General features: G+C 34.2%; 1 protein-coding gene across 5 annotated transcripts in view; it reads left to right on the top strand.

Moving 5' to 3' along the window:
- LOC126977396 (tachykinins-like) overlaps positions 1-17,441 on the top strand; it is a 100,485-nt gene that overhangs the window by 33,532 nt on the left and 49,512 nt on the right. The window contains exon 1 of one of the 5 annotated variants that reach the window (XM_050826186.1): positions 573-648. The exons of 3 other annotated variants lie outside the window; for them this stretch is intronic. The gene's annotated coding sequence lies outside the window, so the exon portion shown is untranslated. Of the gene's footprint in view, positions 1-572; positions 649-14,877; positions 14,933-17,441 lie in introns of those variants that run through there. One more of the 5 variants, XM_050826212.1, reaches the window with a different exon arrangement.

Raw genomic sequence — 17,441 nt, 5'->3', positions numbered from 1 at the left:
CGCCGCCACAAGCACTGGTATCAAGCGAGCATGACGATGCCTGTCCCGAGAACTCTACCAAATAACAAAATGCAACAACTCCATCTCAAATGCCGGCAGAGGATTGGCCTCTGGTATTGATGATAATCATACCAGGTGGGCCAATTATCCAATTGATCCATCCACTTTACTCCAACTACAAGAACTTTTATATTTTATTACTTACTGCTACGGAACCCTTCATGAGCGAGTCCGTCTCGCACTTGGCCGCTTTTTTCATTCAGTCCAGCAACAATGCTTACACTGACAAGAAAACAAATGAGGCTTAAAAATGAGCTGGCTGCTGCAGCATTAACAGTCAAATACACAAATAATTATTGCTGAGCACAATTAATAAGAAAAGTTAAAATTATTTTAAGCAAACCAATATGTTCGCAGCTTAGCTTAGATAGTGACATGAAAAACCTATTAAAGTTTTCAAGTGCTTGCATTAACATGATTGGCTGACACACAAGCGCGGAGGCGACGGACGCACCTGATTGGCTGGAATACAGCGTAAGTAGACTCGTTTTCGCGCGCTTTGCAGCAGTTGATCGTAGTTTCCCGTGAGTTTGGCGGGCAAGAAACAACGCAGTTAAGGTATGAAGAGTTTGTAAGAAGAAATAATTGGTAAGTTAATTCTGTATTATTTTCTTTAAGCGTACAATTTTTACCTATTGGTAGAGAAATAATTTTATACAGTGTACTACTGTAGCGGTTTTTAATTTGAGAATGTTTTTTTTTATATTTCTTGAAAAAAGTCTGTATGGTAGGGTCTGTCATAAGACTTTAGCGATATGCTGCAAAGTTCATATGTACTATTTATTTTGATTACATTTATTAAATAAAAATATTTATATAATTATTTGAAGATATGATAAATAATAAATATCACACTAGCCAAAATCTTTTAAGCCACTAAACAGTGAAGTCTTAGGTCAATATTTTAAAAAAATATTAAAATAAATCGAAAATTATCATTTAAGAGCCAGTGGCTTAAGCTACTGATATAATATAACCTTAACTTCCCAATATTTTTTAAACATACATCGACAAATAGAAAAGATATAGTACGTTAGGAGAAATATATTTATGGGTTAAATTCAATTAATTGTGGTTTGTATCAGTTTGTCAAATTATATGTGAATTATAACGGATCTGACCAGGAATCGAACCACAGCGATCGCAATTCTTAAAACCTTGAACATTTAAATTAATAATTTTTCGGTATTTGTGCTGTCAATAAATTGTTACATCTTATATTTGGTACTCTTTATCGAGGTATTTTCACCAAGAGGTTAAAATTTATAATACCTTTAAAGTACGAATTTACTAATTGCACGATGTTTATTTAAATACTAGCTGACCCGGCAAACATTGTTTTGCCATATAAATTATTTTTAGAGTTAAACTTTCTATTTTTTCTATGGCTTTTTAAAATAATCTTTTATTTTTCTAAAATAAAATATTTTTTCTGATATAAACGTAGCATTAGTTACTCCTTATTAGCTGATGCTTACAGCAACCTGTTAATAAAAGTTCCGTCAAAATAGGTCCAGCTATTTCAGAGATTAACCGGAACAAACAGACAGACAAAATTTGTAAAAAAAAAATATTTTGGCGTATATGTACCGTATATTTTAAATATTACAAACTCCAATTTTATTTATATTTATAGATTGAATATACATAGTATGACAAATATTTGCATATCTGTTAAAGTGTTCGTGATAGTTGATTCTTAAGATGAAATATAATTCTTACTACCACTTCAACAACTCAACTCAATATTAAACAAAATATATCTAAATTGCAAGAGACTTCATCGTTGATCACCCAAAATTGTGACAATCTATAAAAATACAATAATAGAGGTTTTAATTAACGCGCACATCACAGAAAACTACTTAATAGATTTTAATTAAGTCTTTTAGTTTTATGCCTTAGACACTTTGCCATAATCTAAAAAAGTATTGGGATATACCAGTGGGTGGCTCCGTTGCACAGGATGCCAGCTAGATTATATCTACCAGAACGGCTTATTTGTGCCGTGAATCAATAATGTGTAAGCATTATTGCGTTTCGATCTGAAGGGCTCCGTAGCAAGTGAAATTACTGGGCAAATGGGACATAACATCTTATGTCTCACGCTCGTCATGAGCGCAATTGTAGTGCCGCTCAGAATTTTTGGGGATTTTCAAGAATCCTGAGTGGCACAGCATTGTATATGGGCGTATCAATTACCATCAACTGAACGTCCTGCTCGTTTAAAAATATCTTCATTTATAATAAAGTAATTAAAGTTTTAATAAACAACTTACTAACTTAGCTATGCTCAGTCATGTGTGTACGCAGCCGAAGATTGAATAAGTTAAGTAAGACACAGATGAATAGAATTGTTCCGTTCAGTTTCTTGTATGTTCTTCTCACTAGCTCTACTTTTTCCGTACATATAGTAGTTTCAATAATTTTAATGAAATATTTATTGTGACTATTGATAAGTGCTTAGTTTAAGTTTAATTGAATAAACTTTGACTTGAATTTGAAGTTATCAGCTAGTAGGAAATAAATATTATATTTGTCATATCATTATAGAATGTATGTGTATTAGATGTTTTTTTAAGGAAAATAAGGGATGAGACGAGCAGGACAGTTCAGTTCAGCTGCCTGCCGATAACAGTGCAGTGCCGTTCAGGATTCTTGAAAAAGCCAAATATTCTGAGCGGTACTACGGTCTCTCGTCACCTTGGGACATAAGAATATGTTAAGTCTCATTCGCCGAGTAATTTCATTAGCTACGGCACCCTTTAGGCCGAAACACAGTAATGTTTATATATTACTGCTTCACGGCAGAAATAGGCGCCGTTGTGGTACCCATAATCTGGCCGGCATCCTGTGCAAAGGAGCCTCCCACTGGTAAAATGTACTAATGTATTTGAATCTATTTAATTAGCCTGAACTGAACCTCACCTGCATAGTATCTTTAATGATAATATTATGGTAAACGAACTTAAGGGTCTATGGCTTTGCTGAAATTAATGACAGTACAATATTCTAAATTTCATAAGAAAGAGCGCAAAAAAATAATGCTGGGAGAGTAACTTGCGCCGCTTCTTCTCTCTCAGAGTGCTATTTGTCCCCGAAGCGGTAATAGTATCTAGTATATTAGAAATAACATCAAATAGAATTTTAAAAGAATTTTGAGAAAATAAACGCCTTTTATGCCTTTAACCTTCTGTAATCTCTAAGTGGCCCCGCGCCGCGCTATACTTTAGATCGGCGAGATTTTAGCTTGTCAATGCGTATTATTTTACGTCTATTAAAAGATTGCTTATAATTATGATGATATAAAACGACTGCACTGATTTTCATGCTGTTTTCAACAATAGATAGCCTGGTTCTCGAAGAGGGAGGTTTTAGTATTTGATTTGTTAAGTTTTTGTATACATTCACGAAATTTGTGTCGGAAAAAAATAAGCCGTCTGGGATAAGCTTAATAATAAGATAATAAGCTTTTAACGAAAACGCTCCCTTTGAGATGTAACAAAATAATGTATGGTGAAATTGTGCATCTTATATAGGTCTACAGAAAAGCATCCGCGAGGGCATATGTCTATCCTTTAAGGAATTAAAAAAAATGGCCATTATAAAGCGGTCATGCAAAAACTGTTTTACAAATACAATATTAATCCTTATCATTTTATAAAGTAATTACCACATATTATAAAATCATTCAGAAATACGTTTTTGTTTCATTTTTAACTCATTAGCTTTAATTACACATTTTCAATGGATTTTTTTCCATCGACAGAACACCGTCAGCTAGTAAACAATATAATAATAAAAGTAGTTTAAAAACTAAAAAACACGCTTTGGTTGCAAATTTAATGGTTGATATTAAAAATTAACATCAATTTATTTCCTATCGACGATAGATGAAAATTAGATAAATTAAGAAAAATCTTATTTTGCAAATTGAAAAATGGAATAATTTTATAAAATTAATATATTGTCATCGGTCCTCGATAAATCTACGAAGTATGAACAAAATCTGGCCGTTTAAAGTGGGTCATAATCGCGTCCAAATGAGTCGGTTACAAACAACATACATCCTGTAAAGAATATAGAAGCTAATAAAAAGCGAGTAAAAAAATCAATAAAGCATTATAAATCAAAATTAATTGTCAAAATTCCTCTCGTAGCTGACACGTCCCTATCGATATCGCTTGCCGCGAGTATTTAGAAGCCGATATATTCGTGACGTTTGCGGGCATTCCATATCAGACAGCATTATTGATATAAATGCTCTGCGAAATTCATTGAAGATTACAATATTTGGTATATTTTAAATTTATAGATTGGATTACAATATAATTTACCAGAAACAAACATGAATAGAATAGAAATGTATTTTTTTACCAAACATATTGCAACAACTTTTCGACCTCAAAAAAGGAGGAGGTTCTCAATTCGTCGGTTTTTTATGTTTGTTACCTCAGAACTTTAGACATAGTGAACCAATTTTGATAATTCTTTTTTTATTTGAAAGCTGCTGCTTCCTATTTGGTGCCATTGTAATTGGTATAGATTTGACAATGGCATCGATGAGTTATAATATACGAATAGACGAATAACTCAATATGGCGCCAACCTGTTTAGATGATTCTTTTTTTGTTGGAAAGAATATACTTCAATACTTCAAAGGTAAGTTGGTGAGAGTTTGGTTAGGTTCTGATTATGGAATCCATGACAAAGTAACGGAACTCTTCCATTCTTAGAAATCTTTTTCGGCTGAATCTTTTTTATGCTATCTGGATATTTGAGTCAAGTAATGTCAAGTAATTGTCGTAGTCAAATATTCATCAGTGTTTTGTGCAGTTGGCAATACGCTTACGTTTATTGCTGCTTTGCAAAATTTAAGTAATTCTACACATATTTAGACAAATTATTAGTTAGTGTACTTCAGTTTAAAAAAAAATAACAAAAAAACTATTGATTTCAAAAATACTATTCCAAAGCAATAGATATAATATGTACAAAAAAATAAAAAAATAATGTTCGCCTATGGACTGGCATCCCTTATAATAAAACATTATTTAATGTTTTAAAACGCCTGTAATTGTTACGTACCTGATTTTTCGTAAAAGTTACATTTTTATTATTAAGTTAACGCGACGTTTCGTGACCTTTCCAAAGCACGTTTTTAAGGGGACTGCGGTTGAAATTAGTAAAGTATTTGTCATTGTTGCCATTATCAAGTTTAGCGCCATTTGTTGCCTCGGAGGTGGTACTTTCTGTAGATACATGACAGTTTTAATCCCTTAAAAATGTGTAACTCCCGCGTCAATAAATAAAAATAGAACTTGCATCCCTAGCCACTATACATGTAAATAAATAAAATATACCTCAATGTTCTTGCATTAAATTCTAGTCATGCTGTTTGAATTGTTGTATTGTTTGTAATTTATATTGAAGTGGTTACAATGCAATTTTGTATGTGGAATTTTCATGTTATTTGATTTTTGTGAGTATTTCCTACCTCGAACTGTGGCTCGAACAGAAATGTTAGTGTTAACATTTGAAAACTGTTTGCTTATTCATTACGCTTATTAAACTGAACAGATTGTAGCAAAATATTCAAATTCTAATATTTTCATTCAAAATGAGATATGAAATCACTTATTGAAACCCGTTAAAATATAATTCTCGAGCGCGCGTCTATCTGTATACTAGTAGTCGTACTTGGCTATACTCGGATCGAATAAAAAAACAATTTCTGTGATTTACCACTCAAAGAAATAGACGCAAATGAGACTTTAGGGTAAGATTTGGTATATCACCATGTAAAGTTAATTACATTTCTAATTCATTTAACTTTAACTGTTCGGCGAGCTCTGTTTTCGTTGGACATTTAACATTTCTCCAATCGTGCTTAGAACGTGTGTCCCTGAGTTGACGCCGGTGCTAACGCGTTTATTCCGGCACTCATATCAAAAGGCATAGTCCCTGTCTCATCGAAGTCGGCCCTTGTTCATTCGATTGAAAAAAAGGAGACAGTTCGGATCTACCAAACTACAAACTTTTGATATTTCCTCCCTGCTCTCCAAAATCACGGAGAGGAAAATTAAACGCCAGATCTTGGTTTACCAAGGAGGTGACCAGTTGAACAACGACCGACAGTACGGCTTTCGCCATGGTTGATCGGCAAGCGATCTTCTGGTATACCTAACACATAGATGGGCGGCGGCAATCCAAAGCAAGGGGGAAGGCCTGGCAGTTAGCCTGGATTTAGCGAATGCCTTTGATCGTGTATGGCACAAGGCGCTTCCATCAAAACTTCTATCATTTGGGCTTCCAATTTATCAGAGCTTATGCAAGTGGATCTCCAGCTTCCTCACTGGGCGCAGCAAACAGGTCGGTGTCGACGGTTATTGCCCGAACCTAAAGCCCGTAGACCCTGGAGTGCCCCAAGGCTGTGTGCTTTCTCCCACACTGATTCTTATGCATATCAATGATATGTTGGACACCTCTAACACACATTGCTATGCAGACGGCAACATTAGTGATCTGATATACACGGGCCATGCAGGTTTCTCTCGGGAGATCGTCGACCAGTGTCGGGAGGGACTCGTGTCTTCTATCGAGTCCTATCTTAAGAAGATCGTGGGCTGGGGTAATTTGAACCTTGACCAATTGAATCCCCAGAAGGCCGCAACGCTCCTATGAATCCTCTAGTTTTTCAAGAGAATGTAGGCAGCGGTAATAACTTACCACCAGGTGACTCGTACGGTCGCATTTTCATAAAAAAAATGTAACATTCTAGAACGGTCCACTAGACAAAAGAACAAGAGGAAAACCTATCACAAGATGGGAAGATGATATTAAAGCAATCCAGGCTCGAAAACGGTAGCTGAAGACACAGTCAAATGGGCATTACTGGGCATTTATTTTCTCAAAATTGATTCCTTTAGAATTATTTTGATGTCATTTCTAATACACTAGATACTACTTCTATAGTTATAATGTGCTGAATCCAATAGGTGAAATTGAGCTCAAGATAAGTGTTATATATCACACCACCAAGTAAAACCTAAAAATTGAACAGTATCGCATAATGAAAGCATCAATCTTCATGATTTTTAATTGACTGCATTGTAAAGATTTTTCATAAACATGATTGTCTTGATAACTGTCAAAATTTCAAAGTAATTATGAAGGCAACAGATTGGGGATATCGACAAACTACAAAGTGGTCATTTTCAATGCCCACGTACTTTGAAACTAGTAACTAATATGAACTTTGGTAACTCAACAGCATCAATTGTCGAGTTGTTTACATTATATTGACAATGTAACGATAACAAAGTGTTATTGTAAACTATTATTGTGATGCTCAATTGTTAGTGTTATGTACTAATTGGCTGATATAGTTTACAATGCAATTGGCCTAACTTACATCTAATTGATAATTTAATTTTGGATTTTGTGTTTACTTTTAAGGGCAATATTGTAGTCATAAATTGGCAATAGTTTGTTCAGTTTTGATGATGACATAATATGATGACAGTTAACTCATTCAATAATTTATCACTAACACATTATTATTTGCTGTGTTAAAAGGTATAAAAGACATTTATTTTCTCAAAATTGATTCCTTAGAATTATATTTGATGTCATTTCGAATATACTAGATACTACTACCGCTTCGGAAACAAATGGCGCTCGGAGAGAGAAGAAGCGGCGCAAGAAACTCTACCAGCATTCCTTTTTTGCGCTCTTTTTAAAGAAACATACAATATTGCTATGAAATAATCATAATCTAGTCCCAGGCCCAGTGATCCGACCACTTATTGCCATCCGTAATTCATGGTGTGGTGATTTGATTTGAATTATATGTTATTTGAGATATACAAAATATTCTTAAGGCTTCTTCTTTCCTGCTAGATGATAATTTGATTGTAGGTCAACAGATAACTACAGGCATACAGTATGCTAGCGTATAGACAAACATAGCGTGCAAGTGTGAAGAACATCTCTAACGGAGATTCCATAGATAGATAAGGGAATCTGTTGTTGCTGTAACCGATATTCATTGATAAGTCGTAAACAGTCATCCAAATGTTATAAGTTTTTATTAGTGTGACTTCCACTAATATATGTCTTTAATAGATTCGACGATTAAATAGACGAGATAGTCTCGTGCTAGAATTTGGCGGTCAACATCTCCTGAGGATGTCTTGTGTAGAGGCGAAACACGTGTCGAATGAAAACGATATCTGGAAAGGTCTTGAAACGTCGGATTAGCTAAAATAAAATTAATAATTGTAATTTTTACGCTAAAATCTAGTTTAAAAACACAGTTACAATTACACGCGTTTTAATTCTTGAAAAAGTGTTCTATTTAAATGTGTAACAAAAATACTTTGTCACGCGGGGATAGTGTACCTTCCCAACAGTGAAAACATTGTTCAAATTGGTTCAGTAGTTTCGTAGCCTTTTCAATGCAAACAAACAAGCAAACAATCAAATCTTTCCTTTTTAAAATATTAGTAAAGATTTTGCTTAAATACTTAGCAACGTAATGTTATAACATCAAAAGATTGGATCGCTCTGAATTGTCTGAAAGGACAGGAAAATTAAGAAATCTTCAAACGACGTCCGCTTCGGCTGTTCAAAATAAACGTTTCTTTTCAGTGTCGTCGGACTGTCAACGCATTTATGATATCCTGTGGAAACATGCATTTTTTTAGCTGATGGAAGAACCTAGGCTGAACTCTATAGGTAATACTTAGACTTTGCTAATACTTTACTTACGTAAACTTAGCCGAGTGTAAACTTAGCATTATCTTTGGTTTCACTTTTATAGTTATGACAGCTCAGTGGAAAAGTCAAGTTCGCGTTAATACTCAGCTAAGTTTTACGTAAGGAAAGTCTGAGCAAACTCTACGTATGCTTTATAGATCTCAGTCCAGGATCTAAGCCAGGCAGTGATGACGCGTGCACTTCGTACAATTAACGAAATAGCCTCACAGAATGAACTGTTACGTTGCATTTAGGGTGAATTAACGAGAGTAGCATTATTTATAATAATGTTATAAGCTTTAAGGATGTAAAATGTAGATAATAACGTATGTACCTAAATCGCATTGTAATATTATGTAATGATAGTGTGTATTTTGATAAAATAAATAAATAAATAAAATATTTTGAAGTTATACGTCTTGTTTGGGCGCTTTATGAAAGAATGATGCAAATAAGATGCACACGCATCACTGTAACACAAAAGTAACAGGGTGAAGTTGATTCCTAAAATTTTCTGACGCTAACGTCATTCGTTATTTTTTTTTTGGTTTTTTCGTCAATTATTAGGACAAGCAAAGGGTCCAAGATCATATATCCGTATTCATTATCTAATAATTAATTGTCAAAGCCATCTTTGCAAGATTTTTACAAAATTGTTCTTTCTAAAAACGTAGAATAGCACGAGGAATAAATCATTTTAATGATTTTTGCTTTGTTAGGCCAAATAAGTATAACTTCTTGCGTGCATTCACGTACGCACCCCATTTTTTTTGGCACTTCTTTAGCTGTATAAAGCCATAATTCGCAAATTTCGTTAATAATAGTCGTTGGTTTAATAGTTAGAACCGTTGACTCTCATCTCGGAGCACCCGGTTCGATCCTCGCTCGCCACGTACTAATGGTTTCAGTTTTCTAATTCTTAATAATATGCTTTATAAGGTTTTTAACTCTCTTGTGATTCCCCTGGTGTTACACGACACTATGGGCTGCGGTGATTACATACCATCAGGTTTCTTTCATCAGATATCGTAATCATAATAAGAAATATTGAGAGATTTTTTTTAGAATTAAACATTTTAACTGTTGCATCTCAATATATTTATTCAAACATAACATATCTTATACTAATATTTACAAAACTATGAAAACCATCATTACGGGGAAACGTACCAAGAATACTGGCAGCATTACCGCGTTGGATAGCTAGGCTGATCCGTTGACCGAAATAGCTGCCAGCGGTTGGGCTTTGGGACATATTTACGACGCTTGCTGTCATATAAGTCAGTCTCAAGGTATTATTCTTAATTATATATTTACATAAGTGCATTAGCGAATTTGCTAGAAACTGTGATAATCATAATAACATACATAAAATTGTTATGCCTACTACTCGGTTAAGTTGAGTGAGTAAGTCTTTTGTATATGCTTTAACAACATGATCCCAGAAAATGGACAAAACAAAAAATGTGTTTCGATATGCAAAAGAATTGTTGATAAATAGTAGTTAAAGAATTACTTTTTTTAGAATATTAAACTACAAAATAGAAAAGAAATTTAAAATTCACATCAATTCCTGCCTTATAGACGACAGATGAAAATTATTTTAAATATTGGAATAATTTTATCAAAATAATGTATTATCATCGGTCCTCGATAAATCTACGAAATTTGAACGAAATCTGATCGTTTAAATTGGGTAAGGATCAAATTAGTCGGTTACAAACAAACATACATAGAGGTGAAGCTTATAAAAACCGTAAAAAACTCAAAGCACAATTTTTCCTGTTGCAAATGCACTCCAAAATTTGCTGGAGCTTCGACTAATTACTCTACCTCCAATTTAAAGCTGATTGAAGGAAACTACACTATGATTTCATTCCACTGCCAACACTTTGAGGTCGAAGTGAATAGCTCAATATCCTGGTAACATCTGTAGCTCTGTTTGACGATTTACCGGTTAACTGGGGAACTTTGTACTAATTGGTTAGGCAGTATTCACAAAGATCCTTTGGTACAAGTGTTCGGGCGAAATTATTGTACAAAGAAATATGTTAACATTTTGAATTGCTTTACGTATTTAAGTATGATAATTTACCTATACAATGTTATTAACTCTTCTAATGACATCAAAAAGAATTCTAAAGGAATCAATTTTGAGGAAATGAATGCCTTTTATGCCTTTTAATATAGATAGTGAAATTTTTGCATATTTTTGCAGACAAAAGAGTACTATAAAAACACAACACGGCGCCTATTTCTGTCTTGAAGCAGTAATGTTTAAACGTTAATCTGTTTCGGTCTGAAGGGCGTTAGTTAGTGAAATCACTGGGCAAAACATAACATCTTATGTCTCAAGGTGACGACCGCAATTGTAGTGCTGCTCAGAATGTTTGTTAAATTAATTTAATTTAATTGCTTTGTTATGGGCTCGTCGTATCATTTAATATCAGCTGAACGTCCTGCTCGTCTCGTCCCTTACTGTCATGAAACAAAAAAACAATTTTGAGCTTAATTGTGAGTCTAAATGTGTACATCAATGTTAAGCATCTATATTTTTATGAATTCTTTTGGTATACAATAAAGGGCAAGTAATATTAGACTACTCAGTGTAAAAAGCAACAATTTATTTTTATAAAGTTAGTATTCCGGTTAGTTCTCAATGTATTATTGGCCGTAAATACAAGAAAATAGAGAAAGGACAACCCTTTTATATAGATTGGAAGGCCCTTGTTGAGGGTAGGAAGTAAATTGTCAGCAAATAAGATTGACTTGATCTTCACGAGCCATCTTGTAACCTTCGACAAACAAAGTAGGGGATAAATAAATGAACTTGAGTTAGCTGGTGGTTGGTGAAATAATGTATTCAAACGGATCTGTTGTAGCACCCAGGGTGAATTCACGAGAGTAGCTCTAGTACAACTTTATTTTTAACCGACTTCAAAAAGGAGGAGGTTATCAATTCGATCGGTATTTTTTTTATGTATGTACACCGATTACTCTGAGATTTATGATCCGATTTACGTAATTCTTATTTTGTTTGATGCGCAAAAGGTGCCATTTGGTCCCATAAAAAAAAAATGTTTCTTTTTATTTTTTTTTAAAAAGAACACAGTATTTTACCTTGTACGATAGCAAAGAAGCCTTCAAAGCATAGCGAAAGGAGGTCTATTTCAAAGTTTTACAGTCCGAGAGCTCAATTCAAATTACTCACAATAAATACAAAATTTAAGTGAACTAAGTATAAATGTAAAAAATCATAAAAAGTAGAGGTCCGCGACTCTAAATGCACTATGATTCCCGATCACGTCTTTGTAAAGATCCCGCGGGAGACCCCAGAGACGGCGTCGGGATAAAGGACGAGGGATATAAGGACTCGTGTAGATTACACATTGTGATATAAGCTGCTGTACACATATGATGATGTCTTGATTATGAGATATTATGTCATAGAATAGTTTAACTTGTCAAAATGCCATATAACGCGGAGGAACACTCAATTATTATATTTTGATATGAATTACCTTAGAAAATTTATACGTCTAGACTCTAGATAGAGCCTTTTGCTGCTAGAAAACCGATTAATCCAAGCCAGGTTTATTGATTATGCACACTTACAAATTGTCTTAGTTTGTATTACAGTAAGAGGGGCTTTATATGACATCCTTTAGAATTGAACGATCAGCACAAGATCGCTAACTTTTGACTAAAATTTGAAAATAAAAAAAAACCCGCTGGGTGCTGAGTTTCTTGCGCATTCTTCTCGGTTCAAGTTCATCTAGACTTCTAGAGTACTAAACTAGTTAGTATTTCTCTTCCGAATGCCACGATAGGTAGAACCGTTGAACCTTACCTCGGTGTCCCAGGAACCAATGTAACTTAAAGTTTACGAAATTATAAAGATCGACGCTTTTATAAAGTCGAAAACGTTTTTATAATTCCTCTGGTATTCCAAAAAACAGTGTGTGCGTGTAAAATTTACGCGCAATTGAAGCAAAACTTAGTAATAATTAACTTTGGGAATAATAAACAGGTACTTACATAAATATATAAAATTATATTATATACTTATAGCCGTGTTACCAAATAAACACCCACGAATTGCTGAAGAGCTAGGAGCATTGTTAGATTTGCTTGCTATTTTCTTATTAACAAGAGAGATTTTATATATTTTACAAAGAATGATACATAGGTAAATATAGAGTACTCCGCTACTTCATTTAACTCATTGTTATTTTCATTTTATATTCTATAGAAATTTCCCTGCGAGATCGATTAAAAAAATGAGGAGATCCGGAGGAGAACCAAAGCTACCAACATAGCCCAGATGGTTGCGAAACTGAAGTGGCAGTGGGCAGGCCCCATAGTTTAACGGACAGATGGCCATTGGGGCACCAAAGTCCTCGCCCTTGCGACCACGTACCGGAAGACGTAGTGGTGGTAGGATGAGGGCAGCGCACGACCGATCGTTATGGCGATTTTAGGGGGATGCCTTTGTCTAACAGTGGACGTCTTCCGGCGGAAATTATGATGATCTATATTCTACTAGTTATATAATTGATTATTTCTGGTCAATTCAGCAGATCAGTTGTATCATGGCCCATGTTTATCATAATATCCTGGCATCCAACCAAACGTGCATGAAAGTCATGATGAATGAAGTAAAGAGGCACGGATATCATCACCGTGAGGAATTCATATCCATAATGTCTGCCTATCCCTCTGGAAGACAGGCGATTGTATGTATTTAAATCTTGACGTTTTATGACGGCTATCGTAACATAATATGGATTAGACAAGAAGATGTGGATTGAATAAGAAATTATTATAATCGTTACAAAATAAAGCTACGGAAAAGTATTCCAACAATCATTCAGGGCCGAACTAAACAAGCGCGGGGCTCGTAGCAAATTCTAGTATTCCGTAGCTAATTTTCCTGTAAGTTATTCTTCTCCATGCTGGTCCAGCAATCTTTTTGAAATCATCTTTCCATCGTATTGTTTGTTTCCCTCTATTTCTTTTTTCCATATCTTGGATACCACTCTATAATGTCTTTTGTCCATTTATCTTGCTTTATTATTTTAAACATACATCGCTCAATCCCATAATGGCAAACTTTTTTCTTAAATTTTTATTTGTGACAGACCAAGTTAGGCACCTAGTCATGCATGGACGTAGTACAGGTATTAAAAATTTAGTCAATATGGTCGCTTTTCATTATTTGCTGGAGTGACTAGTACCTGCTTGCTATAATTCGTAAAATTTCCTTATTCATTAGTTCTTTAGTAGAAATTATCTGGCCCAGATACACATATTCATCAACATACTCAAAGGCTTCGCTGTCTGTTTCTATAGTTTCGTGTGTATTGTTGTATATATTTTTAGTTTTTTGAGTATTTAAATGCAGCTTCTGTTTTGCTTTCTATAGCTTTTGGAACGCTTCTGAAGTTTCTGCCAGGATAGATTTGTAGATAGATCTTCAACAATTAAATATACCACATCTTAATACATATAAGTTTCATTCAAATTTGGGTTTAAATATACGGGGCCCTTTTCGCGCGGGCCTCTATCAATTTCTACTCTAGCTACGTGGTTATCCGGCACTGCAACCAATCCGCGTATTTGTTATTCAAATTTGAGTTTCGTAACATCTGCAACATACGATTATTTAGTTATAGAGATATAATATAAATAGACACAAAAATGAAATTTTCAACGGACTTCAAAATCAGGAGGTGGTTCTCATTTGACTGTATTTTTTGTTTATTATTTTGTTTGTTTGTTCTTATCGCCCTTTTATGAACCGTACCGATAATGATAACTTCTTAACTGAAATTGAAGTTTTAACTGTTATAATTTAACGCCGAAAAATGGTTTTTTCTAAAATTGTTTCAAACTGCTCAGTAATATTTTTTGAAAATCTCTAAGTGTATTTGTTTTATTTAATACTACTCTTGTAACAAATATATAACTCGTTAGTTCTTTCTTGACTAACAGCTCGAAGCTCGCGCGGCGACCCTCGCACCGCACGCCGATTACACCTGAGCCAAGACGAGTACTGAAACTCTTCTTCATCTTCTTACTTGCTCGTGGCTCGACGTTCTTGACAATATATGTACGTTTAAAATCATTTCTTTTTTACTTTCCGAGAAGATGAGTGATTTTTTTAAATAACTGTCAAAGAGTCTTTTCGAAAAGCTATCTGTGTTGAATTTGTAAAATTTATATTTGCAAAAAGCACTTTTTATCAGTCGTATTAAAGAGCGGCTCTCCGAACAATATACAGAATATTTCGGTAACCCAGCAATGTCGCTAGCTAAGGCACCCTTCAAAGCGAAACAAGAAATCCTATTTCAATCCTGCTACTAGCAGAAAAAGGCGCCACCTTGGTACACTCAAACAATACATAACAATGAATTAACATTAAAATCCAATCCGTAATGTAATTGAAGAATGATGCTATTAAAACGTTTACTCCTAATATTGACAAAGATCTCGAAACAAGTCAATCATTGCGCGTTTAATCTTACGTATCTATAACAGACCGGAGCATTATCAACTTGAATTGTTTACTTACCCTCTTAGAACTTTGTATTGACAATACAAGTATTGACTATTGTTTAGTTAGATTATGGGTACCACAACGGTCCCTTTTTCAGCCGTGAAGCAGTAAAGTATAGTGAAATTTATATATTAAATCATTTTAATTAAAATAAGATTTAAATTCCTTTATTGAACGACAGCCACCTATTCGAAAGTTATTTTTTTTTATAAAATAAGGGACGATACGAGCAGGACGTTCAGTTGATGGTACGTCCTGTGCATTACACTGGAGTGCCGGTTTCTGAGGCGCACTATAATTGCGTACGTCACCTTGAGACATAAGATGTTAAGTCTCATTTGCCCCGTAATTTCACCAGCTACGGCGCCCTACAGACCGACACACAGTAATGCTTATTAATTACTGCTTCACGGTAGAAATAGGCGACGTTGTGGTACCTATATTATAGACGGCATCCTGGGCACACAAAATTACAAAATTCTACTTTAAACAGCCTGACGGCGGTCGTTACATTCTCAGTCTGTGGTATCTTTAAGAAAGTCATTTAATATGTTATAGCAACCTTTACCACACAAACGTTATTTACGAGTTATTTAAAATTATGTAACATATTTGTTTTGCATATTTTTCCTAATTTACATTTTGACGACCTACATAGCACAGTGGTTACTAAGCTAGAGGTCCCGGGTTCGAATCCCGGTAGGTGCAATCATTTATATGATGAACATCAATGTTTGTTTCCGAGTCGTGGATGTTTATAACTATTTATGTATGTTTAAGTAAGTATATTATATTAAATATTGTTGTCTTGGACCCACAGTACAGGCTAAGCCTAATCTGGGACAAGATAATTTATGTAAGATTGTGTCAATATTATCTCATTTTTTTAATAAAATTTCGTCACCATATAATATCCTACAATATTTATTATTAAAAAGTCTGAGGGCTGTCGCTCCATTCCCAATCTGTTGTATCCTTTAAAAACTTATTTATGTCAAAGTAGTATTTTCTTTGATTAAGCGAGTGTTACACATTTAAATAAAACACTTTTAAAGGATTAGAACGCGTGTAATTGTAACTGTGTTTTCACATTAAATTTTTGGGTAAAAGTTCCATTTTTATATTTGTTTTAGTTACCCGACGTTTCAAGACCTTTCCAGATCAGTCCCTCTGAAAACGTGATCAAAGTAACCTTTACCACACATAGATTTTTTAACAATTTTTTTGTAAATAATTTTAAATTTCGTGACACATTTTTTTTTTCTACATCTTCTGGGATCATTTTACAAAAGTATATATACATCGCCTAACAAAAGACTTACTACCTCGACTTAAATGAGTAGTATGCATAACATATGAAATCCTACAATTTATGTACAACTCGGTAGGTAACTGAAAAGACAAAAACTTCACTCAAAATATTTAGTTGTTATCAAACATTCCAGAAATCTTTCAGTTGCTTGTAGATCAATTCATCTTTCTAGATTAGTTTCATAGTTCTAAGATATAAATACACACGAGATAAGATTGTTTCTTATGAAATCCTACTTCAACAACATAAATTTGTTATTTTTTATAGTGATAAACTTCTGGGATTAACTACACGAATTAAAATAAAATTAATTGTTATAAAAATAACAAATTGTTTAGATTTGAAAGAGCGGCATCTCAAGTCAATTTCCTAATATGCAAATATTGGCGTTGGGCAGGATAGACTGTAAAGCATGTCGTATATGAAGCCACAACCTGAGAGTTGACAACAACAAGACATTCAAGATTTTACGTCACTCAAACGGTTGTTTCAGTGGAGCACTCGCAATTTTTGCGAGTGCTCTTCGCAGTCTCAGTCGCGGGTTCGAGTCCCGTATCGTTCATAAGTTCTGTTTTCAAATTTAATCCTACTTCGTCGTCTTGTTATGAATAGTTTTCAACCGAAAAAAACAGCAAGTCATCGCGACAGTCGTTATGTTCATAATTCAGACCCATATTTAAACCTACTTCTATGCGCAACAAAGCTGTGACAAAAGGCCGAAAATATACGGTGATAATTGAATTAACCCTC

The sequence above is a fragment of the Leptidea sinapis genome, chromosome 2 (assembly GCF_905404315.1).
Source record: "Leptidea sinapis chromosome 2, ilLepSina1.1, whole genome shotgun sequence".
Lineage (NCBI taxonomy): Eukaryota > Metazoa > Arthropoda > Insecta > Lepidoptera > Pieridae > Leptidea > Leptidea sinapis.
Note: the sequence above shows the minus strand (reverse complement) of the source record. Positions and strands in the feature narration are given on the sequence as shown.